Below are 7,131 nucleotides of genomic sequence, written 5' to 3'. Positions count from 1 at the left end.
TCAAAACAAAACAAAAAAATTCTAGAGCAACATGGGCCAAGTGGGTGGAGAGAGAGACAGAACAGATACAGTACCTTAGCAATGGATACCATTTACCCTTGCTATGCTACTGGCCAAAGAAGATATCTGGCATATAATCAGCATAAAATGTGAATGAAAGAATGACTGAATGAATGAAGCAAGTGTCAGAGCTGGTGTGTCCACCCACGAACAGCTTTTCTAGTTTGACGCTATTCAGCAACCCCCTCCTTCTGTAGTACTGTAACCAACATGTGGAATTAGAAAAGTGACATCCAAGACATCAGGGATCAGGAATAGCAGCATCAGTGCATGTCAGTTATGGACAATTTCCAGTTAGCTGTACTCCGCCAGTTTCCGACCCCACTAACAATTCTGCTTCCAGATAAACTGTAAGACATGTTTCAGGAGGCCGTAAGAGAGCTCCTGCTTTCTGCATTCCCACCAATGGAGTCTTCTCCAAACACTGATCAGTTGTCTTCTCTTCAAGGCCCACCTCACACGCTAGTGTCACCTGGAAAGAATGTCCTACGAGCCCTGCCTAAAAGAAAAACTCCTGAGCCAGGTGCAGTGGCTCACGCCTGTAATCCCAGCACTTTGGGAGGCCGAGGCGGGCGGATCACGAGGTCAGGAGATTGAGACCATCCTGGCTAACCCGGTGAAACCCCGTCTCTACTAAAAATACAAAAAATTAGCCCAGCTATTTGGGAGGCTAGGGTAGGAGGTGTGGTGGCAGGCGCCTTTAGTCCCAGCTACTCGGGAGGCTGAGGCAGGAGAATGGCGTGAACCCGGGAGGCGGAGGTTGCAGTGAGCCAAGATCATGCCACTGCACTCCAGCCTGGGCGACACAGCGAGACTCGATCTCAAAAAAAAAAAAAAAAAAAGTGAAGAAGAACTCCTTCTACTCCACCTTGAGCATGTATCGATTGTGAGCATTCTTGTGGCTGTTAGCCTAGGCCACCCTGTCATGTTGTTTACTATAAAACATATACGTTCTGTTGACACCTAGGCTGAAAATCCCATAAGGGATGCTGGATGTGTTCAGTGGGTGGCTGTGACTCCTCTAGGGACCAAAGTGACCCACTGCATACATTCATTATCTCTACTTCCTAGCATATTATGTAACTTCTCCTCCACCACTCCGTACATTAAAATCAATCCTTTAGGGTTTAGAAATTCAATGGAATTCAACAATCAGTTGTTGGGGTTATGTCCTACGGGCCCCAGACTGCACCAGGTGGTAGAAAGGACCCTATGTTTCCTGTGGGCTCCTTGGTACCAGGCATGGGGCCACCATTCCATTTAATCCTCACTTCAGGCTTGGCAGGTGGAAACTACCACCCCCATTTTACAGGAGAGAAAATTCTAACTTTCAGAAGTTAGAGTAGCCCTCCCAAGGATATGTCACTATTAGTTTGATGCATGAGATTCAAAGTCATGTCTGATTCCAAAGGCCACATCCTTTCTATTCACCTATTGACTATAGGATTCTATTTATCTTTTTGACAAAAAAAATTATTTTTATAGAATGAAAATATGTAAATATATACAAATTTGCTATATAATATATAACATATATCTATTATAAAATTAAAATTATTATAAATTATTCCAGAAAGATCCCATTGAAACACACATATTATCTTGGGATATGTGCAAAGAGGAAGCAAAGAAGGGAAGACATGCAGTAGTATAAGTAACTTGGCAGAGAGTATGGCACAGAAACTCAAGATGGCTGAGTGTTGATGGGGTAAAGAATTGTGGGAAGGAAAAGGCATTAAATATTCATTAAGCTTCTATGATATAGCAGGGGCTTTTCATATGCTTCCTCATTCAATCCTCATACAACTCCATAAGATTACTATCATGAGAAAACTTAGGCTCAGAGAACTCAGTAAATTGTGTAAGTTCATAAAGGGAGGAAGTAGTAGAGCTTGGATTTGAACCCAGGTCTTTCTGACTGCAGGGGTCCACTCTCCTTCCTTTGTCCCAGCCTACTTCTGAACAGGCCCCATGGGGGCCCTGAGCATAAGTAACCTAAAAATAGGAAATGAATGGAGGAGGAGTGTAAAAGTGAAATGAAATCAACAGAGGTACCATGAAGAGATTTTGCTTATTCCCAAGTTAACCTAGGCCCCTGCCCAATATGGTACAAGAAGTCCCTGGTTCTCAGCGCAGCCCTGCCCATAACTGAGTACAGGTCACCTGGGAAGTCATAACCTTTCCAGGGCTCAGAAAATTCCTCTTCTAGAAAATTAGTTTTTTGAACAAGGTGGTCTAGGACCCACGCAGCCCTGAGGTCCTTAAAATCTAGAAAAAGTAAGCACAACATAGAATATTTTCCACTTATTAATTACTGTCCAAGTTCCTTCCTGAAGAGCTAAGCATGTCCAGACTGGATTCGTTGCCCAAAGGATGCTTCTGTCACTGTTTGTCTACCTGGGCCTGGAGGAGGTGATACATATTGATTAAGGCATTGATATGGTGCTAAGGGAAAAATGTATTAGCACACTTGTATAATGCCCTAGAGGTGCAGTCTTCCTTGGTTCTCAAGGAAGAATTTTTTATTCAGTCAACAAACATTTACTGAAGTCCCTGCCAACACAGTGCTCCATGCCATGTGTATAGGAGTAAACCAGCAGCCAACATAGGCATTAAACAAATAATTACACAAATAAGTAACAACGGCTGTGTTTTATTTGGGGTCACTTGGAGAGCTGTGGAAAGGCTTAGGCAGGGAAGTCACATTGTCAAATTTGTACAACTCTGGTTCCTACATGAATTAGAGATGCTGAGACAGGAAGCCGTGAGAAAATCCATTGCAACAATCTGGGAGAGACGTGTTGAGGCTCTGAATTAAGCCAGGGTCAGTGGGGATGCTCAGAGACCACATTCGTGAGAGATAGAGGAGTGAACTAGACGGACATGTGATGTTCACAACACTCCCATGGCTGGCGTTGCTGGCAGGAGGGGGTGTATAATACTAATCACCATGCACATGGCTTGCTTCGTTCGCCCATCCAGGGAGGCAAGATGCCAAGAGGCACAGGTGTTCCCTGCCATCGAAGGAGGCCTCTGCCTCTCTTGATTGCATAAACAGGCCTCCCGCCTTCCTGCCTCCTCAGCATCCAGCATCACCCCAGGGAGCCCTGGCCTCCCATTCAGGGTGCTCTCAGCAGGGAGGCACAAGGTCTGGCAGGATCTGAAAAAGGGTGACGCCTCCTCATGGGCATCCTGGAAGGGCTGTGAGTCCATCCTGTGGGCCCAGCATCGTGTGATCTCCACACTCACTGCCATCTGTTTCCTATCGAGGCTGAACACAAGCTCGTGCGTGCGGTCACAATCGCACAGAAAAATCACTTGGCCAACAAATATGGAAATGTCAGCTTCATTCTCTCTCTCTCTCTCACACACACACACATACACACACACACACACACACACGACTTAAAAAATAGACATTGAAAATGCTGACCCTTTCTAAGATGCCCTCCCCCAACCCCAAGGAAAATATAATGGCATTAAATTCCCCTTGCAGTCCATACTTTATTTAAAGGGTGGGTGGGGGAACCTCAATGCACATGTACAAGGGCCAAACCAAAATAGGAAATATGAGCAAAGTGGTTGCATCCTTTTGCAATCAACTATTATAAAAGCTGGCCATCTCCTGTTCTACAAGAATACATGGGGTTTCCAACCAGCCCAGTTTTATTTTACATAATTGTAACCATCTCAGCATGTCAATTAAGATAGAATGTTACCTTTGGGATGGGATCAATTAGGGCCCTGAAGATTGAATTTGGAATCATGATTAGCCTGTTTTACATTTTGCCTTCATTTTCTAAAATATACAATTGTCTGATTCAGCCCAATTTTTAAAAACATATTGTAAACTTATTTATTTTTTTAAGCTAAAACAGACGTGGGAGGCCAGTTAGTAACAGGAACCATAGCAAAATGGAGGATGAGGAGGTGGGGGTTGCTATTTGATTAGAGTCGAATCTTAAATTTCCACAGCAAGAAAATATTGAATGTAGTGTAATGGTTGCTGGATTTTCTTAAGAACTGAAATCATTACACCCTGGCTGCGATCCAGGTTCTTCCCTTTTTTAGGTTACAATTTGAAACGGTGCAGAACATGCTATAGTGTTGTAGTCATTTATGTAATGTCATTGAATCGAGCTTCTGGAAATAGACAAAGGACTTTGTGTCCCGAAATGTTCTTCTGGCGGAAAATTGATAGCAACATGAGATATGCTATTACTAGATTTGGTTCTGCCTCCAAATTTGTGCTGACTAAAGTAATTGAGAGAAAGACAGAGAGGGAGAGAGAAAGAGAGAGGGAGGGAGAGAGAACGGGCAAGTGAACTTACAACTGTGTAGGGACGCTAAATACTTAAAACAAATGCTGCATGGAGGGAAAGCACACATTTCCTAGCAGCAATGTGCAAGTTTTTCAGGATCACTAAAATAATGTGAACCTCTTTGCTTGCTTTTCTGAAGTTGTTGTTTCCCAATTGGAGACAATGAACATGCAAATACATGACATGAACCCACTCCCCCCTCCACCCGGGTAATTCTCCCAAGCCCTCCCCTCCCATTCCAGCCCTCCAAAGTGTTTTGCCTTCATTGAAACCCCTTGTCTGGAGCTTTTGCCAGATTCGTCAGAATGACAGACCAGTCCAGCTTCACCAACCAAAGATGCAGCCTGAATGCAAATCAAACCCAGGGCTGGACACTCTAGAGAGGACACATGGTGTTAGGCACAAGCCCATGCCCTGCCCATTTTTGCCCCCCTGCCACCTCCGCCCAGTGCCCTTCTGAGGTTTGTCATCTTCATTGCAACAGTCCCTTTCAGAAAGAAAAGTTAGAGCTGTTTGTGCATGAAGTGAAAGATATGTCAATAAGCCCCCTTTCCACATAAATAGCACATCAAAATATTACCAAATAATGCTGTTGACTTTGCCAACAGGCAGAGGACTCCATCTGGATAGAATATCTTCCAACTGAGAGGCATCCTAAGTGCCCTTTCCTAGGCAACAGGCAAGGTGACCATTCTGTGGCTAAATCCTGTCCTGTCTATGTGCAAGGGCAATCCTGCTCTTCTTCCCTTGTGCCCACACCACCTGCACTGGATCCTGGAGTTGTCTGCTCCCATCCAAAATGAACCCATTGGTCCTCTTTCCTTTGTGATTGCAACAGCACCGTCCACTTCTGACCACACTCACTATATCCAAGTATCTCCAGAGATGTCCAAAATAGCCAATACTAGATTCTAACCAGGGACAGAGCTGGCCGGCTTCACTAATACTCTCCATTCATCTGCTCCTATCAACACAGAGACAACAGAAAAGCTTGCTGTTGGGTCAGCTCTGCATGGTGTCAAAAGTGACACTTTCTGAACAAAGGCTTCCCTGCTTCCGCTAGCACATGGGTCTCTCCCGTCTGCGAACTCCGATGTAATTAGAGTCTGAGCCACATAGATAGGCTTTTTATTGTTCTCCTCAGTTATTCAAGAAATTCTTGCTGAGCATTTATTATATGCAAAGAACAGGAAGGCAACAAAGGTGAACCAAATATCCGCAGAGGTCCCCTGGCTCTTCCTAATCCGTGTGAATCCCCACTTATTCCACTGACAGTTTAAGATTTCTGAGGATTCGTGGAGGGACTTGTGTTCTTACGGTCATCCAGGTCTACAAGGTCGTTTCTAAGTGCCATCTCTGCCTCGGCCCATGTCCACCTGTCCATGAGAGAGGTCATCTCTATCTATATAAAAGCTCTTGCAAAGTACTTGTGAGTTCAGTAGATTTTTGATAGATGTCACTGTGATATGGAGAGACGAGGCGGGAGTAATGACGCAGCAACACAACATCATGTTAAGCACTAAATGTAAAAGGTGGCACCATCTTAAAAGCAGAAGATTGCAGGTGACATTTCACTCAGACCACCCTTTGGTCACATCCTTCCTTCCCACCAGCTCAGCCTCACCCCACATAATTCTCTACCCCTTTGTACTCTTCTCTTCTCTCCCCTCTCAAGAGAAAAAAAAAATCTCATATTCTCTGATGCAACTGTTTAAACCATTCTCTTTTCTGGAAGGGTGGAGGGAGAGGAGTGATGATGATCTCTGAAGGTTGGGTTTACAACACTCATACCCTCAGATCTCAAATACCTTTAGTGAGTCATCAAGGGTTTTTTCCCTCAAAGACAATTTCCTCCCCTTACACACACACACACACACACACACACAAACACACACACACACACACAAAATATTGTTAGTGTCAACTGTTAAAGTAACAAATAATTTTGCCTTATTACACACAAAGTGGTACGATGCCATTCCATTCAGTATTCCCTGCCATTTTCTGATCATCTTCTATGTCCTAGGAAATGACCTAAGCCCTCCAAGCATGCAAATTCACTTAATCCTTGCCACAATTTACTGTGGTGAAGAAACCGAAGATGGGAGCAGTTACATTGTCCAGGGCCACCCAGAGCATTCTGATCCTAAAACTATTATCTTAAGCAATAAATTACTCTGCCTCCCACAATTCAGAAGGCTGAATTATCTGCAAGGTACAATGAGAGGTATAAAGAGCAAAAGGCAGGGGCCTAGCACCAGGTGACTTAACATAGTAAGTCACTGGAAACAAGGAATTATGACTTCAGAGAAAGACCTGAGTTTGAGTCCCAGCTGTGCTAGGGATTTGTTGCATGACATTAAGTAAGTCACTCCACTGCTCTGAGCCTCAGGTTCCGCATATATAAAATGAAAATGCTGACAGTGCATACCCCATTAGGTTATCTTGGGGACTCAAGGAGATAAGGCATGGGAAGCACACAATGCAGTGCTTGGCATGTGATGAGCCCTGAATAAATGTTACCTTTCATTAGTATATTGAACATGATTTTACAGCTTACCTTGTGGATTTAGCATTTTATGATGCTTCTTTCTGCTACTGAATACACCTTCTAAAAATCATTGAGATAGTTAATGTCTTGCTTCATTTATCTATTGGAGAATAATATTGTTTGTCCTATCAATATGTATAAAGTCATCCTACATTATTACTAAATCTTTGTTTATATTTGCTGCAAGTGTTTCCCCAG

The sequence above is a fragment of the Chlorocebus sabaeus genome, chromosome 20 (genome assembly GCF_047675955.1).
Source record: "Chlorocebus sabaeus isolate Y175 chromosome 20, mChlSab1.0.hap1, whole genome shotgun sequence".
NCBI lineage: Eukaryota > Metazoa > Chordata > Mammalia > Primates > Cercopithecidae > Chlorocebus > Chlorocebus sabaeus.
The sequence above is the reverse complement of the archived record's forward strand: the minus strand, read 5'-3'. Positions refer to the sequence as shown.